Consider the following 15,282-nt stretch of genomic DNA (forward strand, 5'->3'; position numbering starts at 1 on the left):
CTGGTCTGGGGAGACATGGAAAGCAAACAGAGAAGAAAGTAGAAGGGAATAATGGCTTGAAGATGTAAATACAATGTCCCAAAGCTCTATCTTCTGCCCAGAACTATGTTCTCAGGTCTTGGAGGTTCATGCCCAAGGACTTTGCCAGCAGATTTAGCAGGGACGGCATCTGCTGCCACCATAGCAGTTGGTGATGCAGGAGATGTCAAAGCCCCCAGAGCTGATGGGCACTCCACCACAGCTGAGGATGTTGCCAACAGCGGCAGAGGTAGAAGATCCCACGGCGGTGTTTTGTGGGTAGGAGCTGAGGATGGGGCCGGGCAGGGTCACCAGCACAGCAGGTGGCTCAATGACAACATGGGAGCTCTGGCACTGCCTGACACAGCACTCAGTGCAGCTGCTGCCCAGCGGGCAGGGGCCGCAGGGCTGGCAGCAAGGGTTGCAGGGCTGGCAGCAGGACATGGCTTGTTGTCACAGGTGCACCTGGCACAGAGGGCAGGGAGAAGCACAAAGTGAGGACACATGAGAAGCAGCACTGCATCCAAACACCCTGCAGCCCAGGCACCTCCTGGCCCCCACTGCACTGCCCAGCTCAAAGTCCAGGAGCTACCTCAGCTAAATCCCAGCCTCTTACTGCCTTCTCTCCCCTGCCCTCTCCCAGCAGAAGCAGCTCTGTGGCCTGGGCTACAACAGCTCCTCTCAGCTGAGATTTCCAGCCAGGCAAGAGCTGCTCTTGAAGTAGCAGCAGGAGGAGGAGAAGAAGAGGCTTCGCACTCACCTGGTTCCTGAGGAGGAGGAGAACGTGAGAGAAGTGGATGAGAGAGCAGAGACTTGGGCTGCCTTTTATAGCCATGCTGTCCTGTCTCATGCCCAGAGGCTCCTTTGTGGAAGTCATAATTTTCTGACCAGCTTATGTCAAATATGAACCATCCCATCTAATGGTAGCGGATGTGTCCTAGTTTCCTACAATGCCTCCATTCATTTCCTGGCACATACCACTTGCTTTCCTATATGAATTCTTCTGTAAGTTCTGAGATGACAGGCCCAGGAATTTATGGAATCATAAAAACAGGCAGAATGCTCATGTCCAGGGCTAGTATCATCCCATGCAGGCACGTAATGTAAAGCTGTGTAATTTCTATGGTTTTGTTCATACAAAAATGTGGCATAGCCATAGTGGCAAAGTAGAGTTCTCCTGTATTGGTATCCATGCCAACCTTGAAGGACTGCAGCCTATAGGAAAGGCTCATCCTGGAACAGAGAAAAATGTAAGGAGGCAGAAAAGAACAGTTGTACACTGACCAAAACTCCCCCATTCCACAGCCCACAGTGCCATGGAGGACTGGAGGAAATAGAAGATTCATTAATGAAGGATGGAAGTTGAATATTTAAGAAAGCAGTGTGGATGAACTGAATCATAGAATCATAGAACGTTAAGGGTGGGAAGGGACCTTAACCATCTTCTAGTCCAAACCCTCCCTGCCATGGGCAAGGACACTGAAGTTAATTTGAGATTTGTTTTGGGAGGAGAGGGGTTGTGTTTTCTTTTTCTTTTCTGCTGTTTCTCAATATCCTGTTTTATTTTTTCATTGTCAGTGTCTTAAACAAATGTTCCCCAACTTAACTCTATTTTTTTTCTTCTCCCAGCCATCTATCCCTCACTGAGCCTCTCTTCTGGCCAGTCCACTCTGTATGTTTCCCAGACAGGCCTTTCAGAAGATCTCAACTGTCTTTGTAGTCCCACATTTCTGAGGCTTGAGCACTAAAGGGTGTTCCCTGTGAGCTCCACACTTCAGGAGAGGTGGGAGAGAGGGATAGATGCAAAGCAGAATTCTCCAGGCAGGAGGACCTTGCACCCTTTGGTGCAAGGCTGAGCTCTGCAGGAAGGGGCCTCAGTTCTCCTCTGGCATCCCAATTTTCCCCATGCACCCAGAGATGGGCAAAAGATCCTCTTGCTGTGAGGGGCAGAGATTATTGCCTCAGGGAAGTGGAAATGGTGCAGGAAAGAGCTTCTGCCATGGAACTGTCCCAGGATGGGATTGCAATTGCAGTGAGGGAGCAAGGGTTGTTCTGATTGCTGTTCTCTTTCCAGGACCATGGCAGGTACAGATGGTGGTTTGTCCATGTCATCTTGCCAGCCCGTGTGAATAACTATTCTTCCAGAGGTGCTCTGTGTGATGAGAGTTGGGAATGTGCTGTTTGCAAGATGCCTTAGTCCTGAAAATGTGTGCAATTAAAATCTGGGGCTGCATGGGGCACTGCAAGGCCATGCTGGAAGAGCAGTATCTGTCTTCTCTGAGAGAAAGAGGTATTTCCCTCTCAGAAAAAAAGTAAGGAGAAAATGCTGTGTGTTGAGATAAAGACAGAGGGATTTCTTACCAACTACCAACAGAAAAAACAAGGCTTGATTTGGGGAACATTCATTGTACACTTTACAAACAAAACAAAGCAAGACTATGCAAAAAACTCACTAAAATAACTTCACTCCATCTCCAACTCTTTTTCAGTGATGCAATTGCTCTTCCTCATCCCTGGTTCTCTTCTATTTCCTCCATGTTTAAGCAGCACAGCAGGATAGAGAATAAGGGGTTGCAGTCAGAACACAACAGTTATTTTTTGGGCAAAGATCAACTTCAACAGAACCAATCATGAAAAAGCAGCAGGATTTCGGCATTTAGCCTAAAAAAATATCACACTTTCCTACCTTTCCAGACACAGTTGCTAGACATGCAATTTTTATCAGGTCCAGGTCCTTGAACATGGAAGGAGTTTGACTCAAAGATGTTTGACTTCCCCTGTACCACACAAGACAGTCTGTTCTACATCTCACAACAGAGCACAACACAGGTCACAGTCCATTCAGTTCAACACCCATTTCTGTGAGATGCAAGCACTTCCTCACTCAGCACCAGGGAGATGAGCTCTACAAGTGCATGTAGCATTGGTCTGGAGAGGAGGAACGTGTGTGGCATCCCACTCACCAGCAACACTCCAGCATAAGAGGATCCATTCAGGGACTTCAATTCAGTAGTCTGCCTGGAACAACTCAAAAATATGTGCGCTCATAGGAGGATAGGAAGAAGTCAGCACCTGGAGTCTCTGTTGACACAGCATGTCCCATCACATGGCATTCCTTGGGCAAAAAGCACAAAAGTGGTGCCCATTTCCTAGCAACTCTGACACAAACAAACCCACAAGAATGAGACAGGTTGACATCAGCTGACCACATGGAATGCCAACAGCCCTTGATCTGAGCATACTGCAGGTGCTGATATATTTATGTCCCGGAAGTATGGGCTTGTCCTCCCAGCTATTACAAAAGCCCTCAAGGGGTAAAGAATATGGCGTGTGCCAGGAAGTGAAAAGGCAGAAAGGCAGAAAACAAGGACACAGCCCCTACCATTAACTGCGATGGTGCACATTTGACAGGAGCTGGTCAGAAAATTATGACTTCCACGAAGGTGCCTCTGGGCCTGAGGCAGGGCAGGACTGCTATAAAAGACAGCCAAAGCCTCTGTTCTCTCATCCACTTCTCTCACCTCCTCCTCCTCAGTAACCAGGTGAGTGGGAAGCCTCTTCTTCTCCTCCTCCTGCTGCTTCAAGATCAGCCCTGGAGGTCTCAGCTGAGAGGAGCTGTTGTAGCCCAGGGCTGGGAGCTGCTTCTGCTGGGAGAGGGCAGGGGAGAGAAGGTCTTGTGCAGACAGAGAGAGGTTAGGACTTGGCTGAGGTAGCTCCTGGGCTTTGACCTGGGCAGTGCAGTGGGGGCCAGGAGGCACCTGGGCTGCAGGGTGTTTGGGTGCAGTGCTGCTTCTCATGTGTCCTCACTTTGTGCTTCTCCCTGCCCTCTGTGCCAGGTGCACCTGTGACCCCAGGCCATGTCCTGCTGCCAGCCCTGCAACCCTTGCTGCCAGCCCTGTGGCCCCTGCCCGCTGGGCAGCAGCTGCACTGAGTGCTGTGTCAGGCAGTGCCAGAGCTCCCACGTTGTCATTGAGCCACCTGCTGTGCTGGTGACCCTGCCCGGCCCCATCCTCAGCTCCTACCCACAGAACACCGCCGTGGGATCTTCTACCTCTGCTGCTGTTGGCAACATCCTCAGCTGTGGCGGAGTGCCCATCAGCTCTGGGGGCTTTGACATCTCCTGCATCACCAACTGCTATGGTGGCAGCAGATGCCGCCCTGCTAAATATCCTGGTGGCATCCTTGGGCACCTCTCCTGACTTCTGAACCCGATTCTGGGCAGAGATAGAGCTTTGGGACATGGTATTTAGAGCTGCGGGCTTCTCTTTCCTTCTTCTACTCTCCCCTCTCTTTTATTCACTGTCTGTGTCTTCCCAGGCCAGTCTAGTGTGGACATGTTTCCCTCCCTCCCTCTGCAGGGCAGGCAGATGCACACCCTGCCCGAGTTGTACTGCATCTTAGTGGCTGCTCCTCTTGGCCTCTGTGAGCCACCTCCTTTTCCACTTTACACTCAATAAAGTTGTTTTGCATCCAAGCCTTGTCTCCATATCTTCCTTTTTTCCCATGGAAACTCTTCCACTGTGCTCAGAGTAAAAGGTGGATGGCAGAGTGTGGGAGTCCCTGTAGTGGATTTTCCTTTCTGCCTTTTCCTTTGAGATTGATGACAAACATCCCTGGCTACTCCACAGCCAATGGCAAACAGGGAAAAGATGGCTCCAAATGGTGGCATGAATGGGGAAGGGAAACAACAATGTCTGGGACCAGCCCACAGCCTCATGTCTTCCTTCTCCTCCCCTGAATTACCCAGTCTAAGGTCCATGAGCAGCACATATGGTCAAAGGCAGATGAGACAGTTACATCACAGAGTGCTTCAGCACCTGGCAGGACCCAGCTGCTGTCCAGACATGCAGGGCTGAGGTGATGCAGAAGGTGGCATCGGCATCTGCCAGTAAAGTTGAGCAGACTGTGGAGTAGCACTTTAGCTTATTGTTAACTTAACTTAAGGAGAGGGAAAGACTTAGGATTCTTAAATGCTCAAGGTTAAAAGGAGTGAAGGAACTGGCTTAGGGACTGGATTCAGATGCAGATGGTGGCCTTTCCAGGAATGTAAGCTTCTGGGGAAAGGAAGGCTGCAGGTTGCCTGGAAACACTAATAGCAAGCAGCTGAACTTGGCAGTAGTCAGAGCAGGCAGCTGCAGCTTCTGCAGAGAAAAGGCTGCACCTGCCAAAGGCCAAACCACTTTGCCAGGAAGCTTGTTTTTAATGCAAACCCTTCAAGAGGAGAGACAGTGGGTGGGTTACCTGTGTGGTGATGCCAGCTGATGCTGGAGTTCCCCTCTACTCCCTGAGGCCATGAGGTCCTGAAATCAAGGCCAAATATTTGAATGCCTGGTGAGAACAGTAGAACAGAACAGTATTTTACTATTGCCAAATTAATGGAACAATGTAGTCTTGGAGAATTAGATGTATTATAAATAACTGGATAGTTGTTGACTTTTGCTGTTATGTATTAGCTTTTGCAGATTATTATTAGTCACAACATTTTTGATGTAGTACAATTTGTTATAATTTTAAACTGGTTTTGGATATAGTATAATTTGTCAGGTTTTGTGGCCAATGCTCTGGCCATGTGTAGTTTATATATATTAGTGTGATAAATACATTATAGTTTTGGCTTTTGCAAAATATAAAATAGAGACTATGTAATATTAACTTCTGCAGAACGTTTTTATCTTTGTAGCTAGCTGACAATTGTGAGAAAACCCAGGTTTGAGGAAATAGCTAAAGCTGTCTATGATCAGATAACATTGAAGGAACCACATAAATAGCATTGAAAGAAAGTGTGCGAAAAAGACTCCTGCCACTGACCCTGCAGCTATCAATAATTCCCCGGTTGTCGTTGTGAGGAAATGGCATATACATTGTGAGGAAATCACACCCATGACTCTCAAAAATCAAATCTACACTATTGCATCATGGGTCAAGGGGCGAAAAAAGCTAAAGAATTCCCAGAATATGTAAAAGAACTCACACGAATGTTTGAACATGTATAATCCCATGATCATGCATCTAACTAATGTAAATAAAAAGTATATAAGAAAATTGTCAGGGCAGCAATGACACTGTCAGAGAGAGTCAGGGAGAAAAAGGAAGAGAATGCATAATGTCCCCTCACATGGCAGTCCTGTGCATGCAGGAATGAGAGCAATGTACATTCCTGGCAATTCTAGTACAAAAACACACACAGGGCTTCTGACACAGGTTCGAATCAACTGACCGTATGGAATGCCACCATCTGAGCCTTCTGCCTGAGCTGACACATCTATATCCTGGAAATATTTGGGCTTCTCATGCCAGCACTTACCAAAGTCTTCAAATAGGAATTCAGATAGAATTAGACAGGAAATTAAAAGGCAGCAATGCAGAAAACCAAGATACAGCCCCTACCATTAACTGCGATGGTGCACATTTGACATGAACTGGTCAGAAAATTATGACTTCCATGGAGGTGCCTCTGGGCCTGAGGCAGGGCAGGACTGCTATAAAAGACAGCCCAAGTCTGTTCTCTCATCCACTTCTCTCACCTCCTCCTCCTCAGGAACCAGGTGAGTGGGAAGCCCCTTCTCCTCCTCCTCCTCCTCCTCCTGCTGCTACTTCAAGAGCAGCACTTGCCTGGCTGGAGGTCTCAGCTGAGAGGAGCTATAAGAGCCCAAGGCTGGGAGCTGCTTCTGCTGGGAGAGGGCAGGAAGAGAAGGGAGAGAGAGGCTGGGGACTTTGCTAAGGTACCTCTTGGGCCTTGACCTGGGCAGTGCAGTGGGGGCCAGGAGGTGCCTGGGCTGCAGGGTGTTTGGGTGCAGTGCTACTTCTCATGTGTCCTCACTTTGTGCTTCTCCCTGCCCTCTGTGCCAGGTGCACCTGTGACCCCGAGCCATGTCCTGCTGCCAGCCCTGCGATCCTTGCTGCCAGCCCTGTGGCCCCTGCCCGCTGGCCAACAGCTGCACTGAGTGCTGTGTCAGGCAGTGCCAGAGCTCCCACGTTGTCATTCAGCCGCCTGCTGTGGTGGTGACCCTGCCCGGCCCCATCCTCAGCTCCTCCCCACAGAACACCGCTGTGGGATCCTCCACCTCCGCTGCTGTTGGCAGCATCCTCAGCTCTCAGGGAGTGCCCATCAGCTCTGGGGGCTTTGACATCTCCTGCATCACCAACTGCTATGGTGGCAGCAGATGTTGTCGTCCCTGCTAAACATGCTGATGCCAACATCCTCAGGCAAGAACCTCCAAGACCTCAGTGCATGGTGCTGGAATGAAGTCAGAATTTTGGGACATTGTATGTAGGACTTATGACTTTTGTTTCATTCTTATTTTCTGGTTTTTCTCTTCCATTCCTTTCCTATCTCCAGCACTCAATGCCAGCCTAGCTGGACCTCTAGGCTTTCCTCCTTCTTTCTATCTGGAGGGCAGGCAGAGGGACACCGCTAATGTCCCTCAGTGGCTGCTCCTGGTGCTCTCTGGGAACCACCTCCTTTTTCATGCTTCGAGTCAATAAAGTCATTTTGCATCCAAGCCTTGGCCTCTGCTTCTCTTTCCATCTGTGTCAACTTTTCCAATGAGCTCAGGGCTTGGGATGCCCTACAGTGGATTTTACTTTGTTCCTTTACTCTAGAAGCTCACAAACACATTCCTTTATACTCCTCTAATACTACTGGGTGAAGAAGACGGTTCCCCAGCTTGACATAAATGGGGGGTGAAAGCAGGTACAAGGGAACCAGCAATGCTAGGGGACAGCCCTCAGCTTCCTCTTTTCTGACACCTCCCCCACATTTACTGTTCTGTCCAGATGCTGTCCAGACACACAGGACTGCGGGCTTTCATAGGTTGGGGTTGGCAGCACGCACACAGTTGGGCTGACTGGGGTTAGCTCTTCTATGGTGTCACGGTACAATGGGTTGGATTCAAACCTCTACAGGGGACCCTCAGCCAACCCTGTCCAAGCTTAGATGCAGGCACAGCACTGGCCAGACATCTGAGCAGAGAGTGATCTCAACCAGTCAGCTGTTTTAACCCAGAGTTTTAAACCCTCTATAACAAGACCTTCCATAATAAACCGCTGCTGTTTGCTGATTTCTCTCAGTATGTGGTGTCATGTGTCTGTCTCCAACTCATGACCCCACGTAAAACTATGGGGCTCCTTGCAGGTAAATGAATCATGAAGGAAGCTCTGACCCCATGAGGAGCCTGCACCCAAAAAGATTCCTGGCAGGACTGTCCACTGCAGTCGAGAGAAGGCCACAGTGGAGAAGTCTTGCTGACAGGAATTCTTCCCCTGTTGGGAAGCTACCACGGAGCACTGTGTTTTTCAACAATTGCACCCCTGGGAAATGACTGACCCTTTCCATGGGAATGTCTGGAATGAAAGAGGCTCCATCCTCTTTGTTGGAGTCCTGAAACTGCTGGAAAACTGGATGGAGTTCTCCAAAACCTTTTACTTTCCAGAGAGAAAAGGCTCCACATCATCGCTCATGGCACAGGTTCTCCAGCACCTTGGTCATCTCTGACACATGCAGAGGGGTTGCAGTGGCTGCTGCATTGAGATTGGACACATTCCTCAGACAGTCCTGGCTCACTGTTCAACTGGCATAAAGATGCATCTTTAGATAAAACAATGTCTTTCTGAAGAAGCAAAAGAAGGGTATGTGAATGGCCCCACTTGGCCACCCTGTGCAGATATAATTTTAGTTTGCATCTGCTGTTTATTCTCTGTATTTTTGGAGAGGTAGAATCTCTGTGAAGAGACAAGGCAGGTGTTTGGCGAGACTTGGAGGCCCTCTCATGGAAATTCCTCAGCTTCCTGTTTAGGGAGAGGGAAGATCAAAGCTCAGAGATCACAAAAAGCCCAGGGTGATCACAGGACTGGTGCAAAGAGGAGCCCTGCCAGAAAGGACTGTACCTTAGGCTGATGAAATTCCTGCCTGTGCACCGCTGTGGGACTGATCTAAAGCAGGACAATGTGCATGCCTGCCTGAGTGTTTATTCAACCTCTTCTGTGGAGTGAGGTAAAGCAGTAAATTTACGCTTTGTCTTTCCACTATGTTTTTGTGGTTGTTCCAGGTGCCTGACTGTGTTGGCTGAAACACTTGGGATGGAAGGGAACTGAAACATTGTTTTGTTTGCAAAACTCCACCCACCCCACAAACCATGGGCAAGAATTGCCCCAACAAACCAAGTGGTTCAAAGTCCTGAGTAATGTTGATTAAAGACTTCCAGGAATGACAAATTATATCTCTGTCCCAGTGCCTTATCACTCTCACTGTCAGGGATGTCTTTGTCAGCTCCAAGGAAAACCCATACCAGTGAGTCCAACTCTGCATTTCTGCCTTTCTGATGAGGAGACTGGAAGAGTTGTCACAGAATGATGGAGAAATCAGAGGCCCAGGTTGCAATGCAAAAAGAACTTTATTGAGTATAAAGAAGAAAAGGAGATAGTTCACAGAGAGAGCATTAGGATAAACCATTAAGATGCAGTGGGGATGTCCATCTGCGTGGCCTGCAAAAAAGGAAGAAGGGAATGGGTGCAACAGGTCCCACTAAGGTGGCATTGAGTGGGGGTGACAGAAATGTAAGGAAAGAGAGAAATGAGAGGAAGAGAAGGAACTAATGGACAAATTATCTAAATCCGATGTCCCAAAATTCTGTTGTCATTCCAGCACCATATTCCGAGTTCTTGGAGGTTCTTGCAGGAGGATGTTGGCATCAGCATGTTTAGCAGGGACGACAGCATCTGCTGCCACCATAGCAGTTGGTGATGCAGGAGATGTCAAAGCCCCCAGAGCTGATGGGCACTCCCTCGGAGCTGAGGATGCTGCCAACAGCAGCAGAGGTGGAGGATCCCACGGCGGTGTTCTGTGGGGAGGAGCTGAGGATGGGGCCGGGCAGGGTCACCAGCACAGCAGGCGGCTGAATGACAACGTGGGAGCTCTGGCACTGCCTGACACAGCACTCAGTGCAGCTGCTGGCCAGCGGGCAGGGCCCACAGGACTGGCAGCAAGGGTTGCAGGGCTGGCACTGCTGGCACTTCTCAGAGCAGGACATGTCTGGAGCTGGCGCTGCACCTGGCACAGAGGGCAGGGAGGAAGCAGAGCACACGCACACCTGAGACACAGCCCGCAAGGCAGCCCCAGCAGGACAAGGCCCCTGCTGCCTGCGCAGCTCCAGCCTGTGCAGGCTCAGCCTGGGCATCCTTTGCCTGAGCCCAGCACGGTCCTTCCGAGCTCAGCCAGGCCCAGCTGTGCTCCTGCCTAACCGGGATGGAAATCAGCACCTCAGCCCAGCCTCAGCCTCTGCCCAGAACACACGGTCTCCCTCTGCCCGCACCACCACCACTGCAGAATACCCCCAGAAGCACAAGGAGCAGGAACAAGGAACAGAATGATCAATAATGTCGTGGCAAGGGTGGACAAGAAAGGGGCTTCCAACTCACCTGGTTCGCAAGGAGGAGGAGGTGACAGAAGTGGTTGAGAGAGCCACCAGTTCAGCTGCCTTTTATCCTGGTCCCACAGTGCCTCAGGGCCCACAGTTCATACTGCGACAAATAGGTGAGAAATTTTCGGCATGATCCAAATGAACAGAGAGATTTTTTTCAATGCTATAGAATGATTTGGATTTTTCCTCTCTAATGACTTTGCATTTCCTGCCTTACATCATTGCCATCACCTCACAGTTATTTCTTCTGAGTGCTTGTATGTGAGATTCTAGGTGTCCCGGGGCAAGGATGTGTCAGTGTAGTCATAAGACAGGAACTAAGTGCACAGTAGATCCAAAGGATGGCAGGTGTGGATTTCTCTCCTTCAGGGTTCCTGAAGTTCGCGTGACCCCCAGAGAGATCGTAAAGAGTTTTTGCTTCCCAAACCCGAACGCAGCTGAAAAGGAGTCTTGGAATGCTTCTGACTCTGCTTTTTCAAGGTTATTTCTTCTCTTATCTAAAATATTTTCTCTCTGACCTGCTGAGCTCTGACTAGCCAGGAGGCCATAACATTCTGCGTGCCCTCTCGGGTGGTGTTTACCTTTTATATCAAAAGTTACGTATACTATATTTACAATTTTACCAATACCCAACATTTATGTTGGACAGTGTGTCCCTACCTTAAACCACTAGAAAAGTGTCATTATCACAGCAAGACATGGAGGACAAGAAGAAAGGAAAGAAGGCTAAGACATGCCCATGTTCCTCCACCTTATACCCCTGAATTACATTCTAAAAAACTCAAAATTCTACTTTTCCACCCTGTGTTAGTTTAAAATATCACACTACTAAAACCTTTGTGACTTGTAAACCTTCATTTAGACTTGGGAGCTTTCTATGGGTAAAATTAAAGCTACAGATGTTTTTTTCCTTTTTGCTAGGGTCTCTGAGACCCCTCCTAGGATCTCGAGACAGCTAGCCCAGCTATAGGGATGTTCTGGACTCTGACAGGCAGGTGAAACCAGCCCAGGGAACTCTGGTGGAGATTTATAATGCTGCCAGATTATTGAAAGCCCTGCTGACTGGAAGGGCCTCATCTCCTCCCAGCCCTCCAGTCTTTTGCTCATAAACCAAATGTTGCCACTACATGACTTGACTTCTTAAAGAAACATATTTCTCCTCATCCTGCAAAATCCTTGACACTCCTGTAGCACTACCTGAGCTGTCTGAGCTTCTGTCCTGCTTGGTGTTCCCAGAATCTGCTCTGACTGGGAGCTTCCCAGCACCTCCTCAGGCACATCCCTTCCTCAGGCCTCTGCCCCATGTCCTCCCCCACAATAATGTGAGTGGGAGCGTGGCTGTGCCCTGGTGTGTGCCAGTGTCTGCACATCCCTGTGCTTGTGCCCTGGTGGGAACACCCCTGAGAGCCTCTGGCCTGCACAGGGACAGTTGAACACAGGGCAGGGCGCTTGTGTGCAATCCCCCTGCCCTGTGCCTGTGCCCGTGTGCTGGGCTCTGTGCCTCTGGGCTCATTTCTGAGCACAGCTGGGCAGGCTGGCAGTGTGTCAGTGCCCCTGTGTGTGTGTCCAGAGCTGGGCCTGAGCTGAGCTCTCAGCCCAGCCATTGCACGCCCCGTAGGGCCTTCCCTGCCCAGCAGTGCCAGCCCCTCACACACACTCAGGGCCCAGTTCCTTCTCTGCAGGAACCTGGAGAGGGTCACGGCATCCAAATCTCTCAAGGACAATCCCAAACCCAGGCCATCCCTTTGATGGCACCTCCAGGCAGCCTTGGGGCACTCAGCTGTTTCCCACTGTCCTTGTTCCTGCCTCATGGGGAGGCTTGGAGGTGACGGTGTTCTGGTGGCTCTGTGGGGATGGGAAGTCCAGTGGCCACAGTGGCCTTTGTCCTCAGCCAGGAGCTGTGGAAACATTATACTGTCAAAGATAATGTGTCAAGTGGAGTAAAACATCAGACCATGTCTGGGAGGTGGAGGCCAGAAGATGGAAGAATTTTTCTACTAACACATCCAGAATAAGAAAAAGTGGCAGACTCCAACAGTGCCGGAGGGTGCTTTTGTTTATGTCTTCATGCCTACTTGCCCCTGTGATACCTCTCAGCTCTGCCAATGTGGTTGAAAGCTGAGCAGAAAGCTAATGTGAGAGAGGTGTTTGAAGAGCAGAAATTCTGGACTAACCCCAGGCAGCACTGTTTCCCATTCCCAATCCTGTGACATCATCTTCATGTGATGATCAGAATTTTGGGGAATCCAGGGATTTGTTTGGGAGCTGCAATAGAAAAAGCACATAATACTGGCCAACACCTTGTCTTCCTGCACCTTTTGCCCTGAGCTGACTAGAAGAGTTGCAACACAAGGAAGGAGAAAGCAGAGGACCAGGTTTGGATGCAAAACAACTTTATTGAGTCTAAGGAAGAGAAGGAGGGAGCTGAAAGAAGACATTAGGAGCAGCCAGCAGCCTGCAGTGGGGGTGTTAATTTTCCTGGCCTGCAGAGAAACAAAGGGAGGCAGTTTCCACTAGGCTGGCATTGGGTGGTGCTGAAAGGAAGGGAAGGGAAAAGAAGAGAATGGAGGAAAACAGCAGTAAACCAAGGGCACAAATACATTGTTCCAAAGATCCATGTTCAGTGCAGTTCCATATTCTAAAGTTGTGGATGATTTTGCCCAAGGATGTCGGCAGCATCTTTAGCAGGGGGGACAGCATCTGCTGCCATAGCAGTTGGTGATGCAGGAGATGTCAAAGCCCCCAGAGCTGATGGGCACTCCGCCACAGCTGAGGATGTTGCCCACAGCAGCGGAGGTGGAGGATCCCACGGCCGTGTTCTGTGGGGAGGAGCTGAGGATGGGGCCGGGCAGGGTCACCAGCACAGCAGGCGGCTGAATGACAAAGTTGGAGCTCTGGCACTGCCTGACACAGCACTCAGTGCAGCTGCTGGCCAGTGGGCAGGGGCCGCAGGGCTGGCAGCAAGGGTTGCAGGGCTGGCAGCAGGACATGGCTCGGGGTCACAGGTGCACCTGGCACAGAGTGCAGGGAGAAGCACAAAGTGAGGACACATGAGAAGCAGCACTGCACCCAAACACCCTACAGCCCAGGCACCTCCTGGCCCCCACTGCACTGCCCAGCTCAAAGCCCAGGAGCTACCTCAGCCAAGCCCCATCCTCTCTCTCTCTGCACAAGACCTTCTCTCCTCTGCTCTCTCCCAATAGAAGCAGTTCTGTGGCCTGCACTACAGAAGCCCCTCTGAGCTGAGACCTCCAGCCAGGCAAAAGCTACTCTTGAAGCATCAGGAGGAAGAAGAGGAGAAGGGGCTTCGCACTCACCTGGTTCCTGAGGAGGAGGAGGAGGTGAGAGAAGTGGATGAGAGAGCAGAGACTTGGGCTGCCTTTTATAGCAGTCCTGCCCTGCCTCAGGTCCAGAGGCACCTTCGTGGAAGTCATAATTTTCTGACCAGTTGATGTCAAATGTGCACCATTACAGTTAATGGTAGGGGCTGTGTCCTGGTTTCCTGCATTTCTGCCTTTGCATTTCCTGTCTTTTGCCCTGTGTGTTCCTATCTGAAGACTCCTTCTAGGGCCAGGATAAGCGGCCCAAGGATTTCCAGGATATAAAGACGTCAGAGTAGGCAGAATGCTCAAGGATCATGGTCTGGTGGCATTCCATGCAGGCTCATGACCTGAACTTGTTTCATTCTTGTGGGTATGTTTTGCCAAACTACTCAGGGCATCACTCTCATTCTTCCTCTGTATGTGCCCAACTCTCCCACATCTCTGTCTGACACCCCATGAATTTTCACGTGCAGCCTGTTTTCCTGGCCCATTTTGGGAATAGATAGGGGACATAAGGTATTCTTTATGCTCTTGCCTCCCTTCTAATACAATTCCCTTTGCTCAGGAGTGCATTCTCGCTTCTGCAGCTCATTCTTGCCCTGGGCTGGATTAGCAGCAGTGCTTGGTGGCCCTTGGCTGGATGGATGGTGTCCAGCAAGCTGCTCTATCAATACCCTTCCCCCGGGGATCAGAGAAGACAATATAAATCGGACAACTATTTGAACCTTGATAGAAGGGAGTTTGCTAAAGCAAAAGTGTATGTTTATGCATGCATAAGTACACTGGGAAAAAAATTTTCATGTCCTCCTTCTGTCAGGACATGATAGCCGTCTATTTCCCATGAAGCAGGGATTCCTCATGTGTTGTGGTTGCTCACAAGGAAAACCTTTGTAACTAAGGCAGCAGAAATGGGCTTCGTAAGAAGAGCCCAGTGTCTCCAGCCATGTCTGACTGAGTCAGCTCCAGCTGTGTCCAAAGGGGACTTAGACCTGCCCCACACTGAGCACATTTGTCACACTGCTGAGGCCTCTGGGAAAGGAGGTTTCATTAGAAATGGTTTGGGCTGGAAGGCAAATTTAAGACCATTTCATTCCTGTCCTCCTGCCCTTAACAGTTGGGCACCCACTAAACCAGCCTTCTCAAAGCAGGGTTGAAACTAATCTTGCACACTTCCAGTGTTGAGCATCCAAAAATCTCTCTGTGGAATTTAGTGAAATGCCGCACTGTTCTCACAGAGAGGGCCATCTTTGTGAGCTCCAGGGGGAAACAGAATAGATCAAACTGAACTGAAAAAAACTGCACCAAGAAAGTTGCAGAGATGGCAATGCTGGGCTTCTACCACCCTTTTTCAAGTGAGCAAACTGGAAGTGTTGTCACAGAAGGAAGGATAAATTATTATCCAAGGTTAGAATGCACAAACAATTTTATTGAGTCAAAAGAAGAAAATATGGAGGCTCAGAGAGGGCACCCGAGGGCAGAAACTCAGATGCTCCAGTGAAAGGTGATATCCTGGCCTGCCAAGG

At 49.8% G+C, this 15,282-nt stretch overlaps 1 pseudogene; it reads right to left on the reverse strand.

Moving 5' to 3' along the window:
* Nucleotides 1-153: 153 nt before the first annotated feature.
* LOC144247460 (uncharacterized) lies at nt 154-4,259 on the reverse strand (annotated as a pseudogene).
* Between the last annotated feature and the right edge of the window lie 11,023 nt (nt 4,260-15,282).

Source organism: Lonchura striata, chromosome 25 (assembly GCF_046129695.1).
Source record: "Lonchura striata isolate bLonStr1 chromosome 25, bLonStr1.mat, whole genome shotgun sequence".
NCBI classification, from domain to species: domain Eukaryota; kingdom Metazoa; phylum Chordata; class Aves; order Passeriformes; family Estrildidae; genus Lonchura; species Lonchura striata.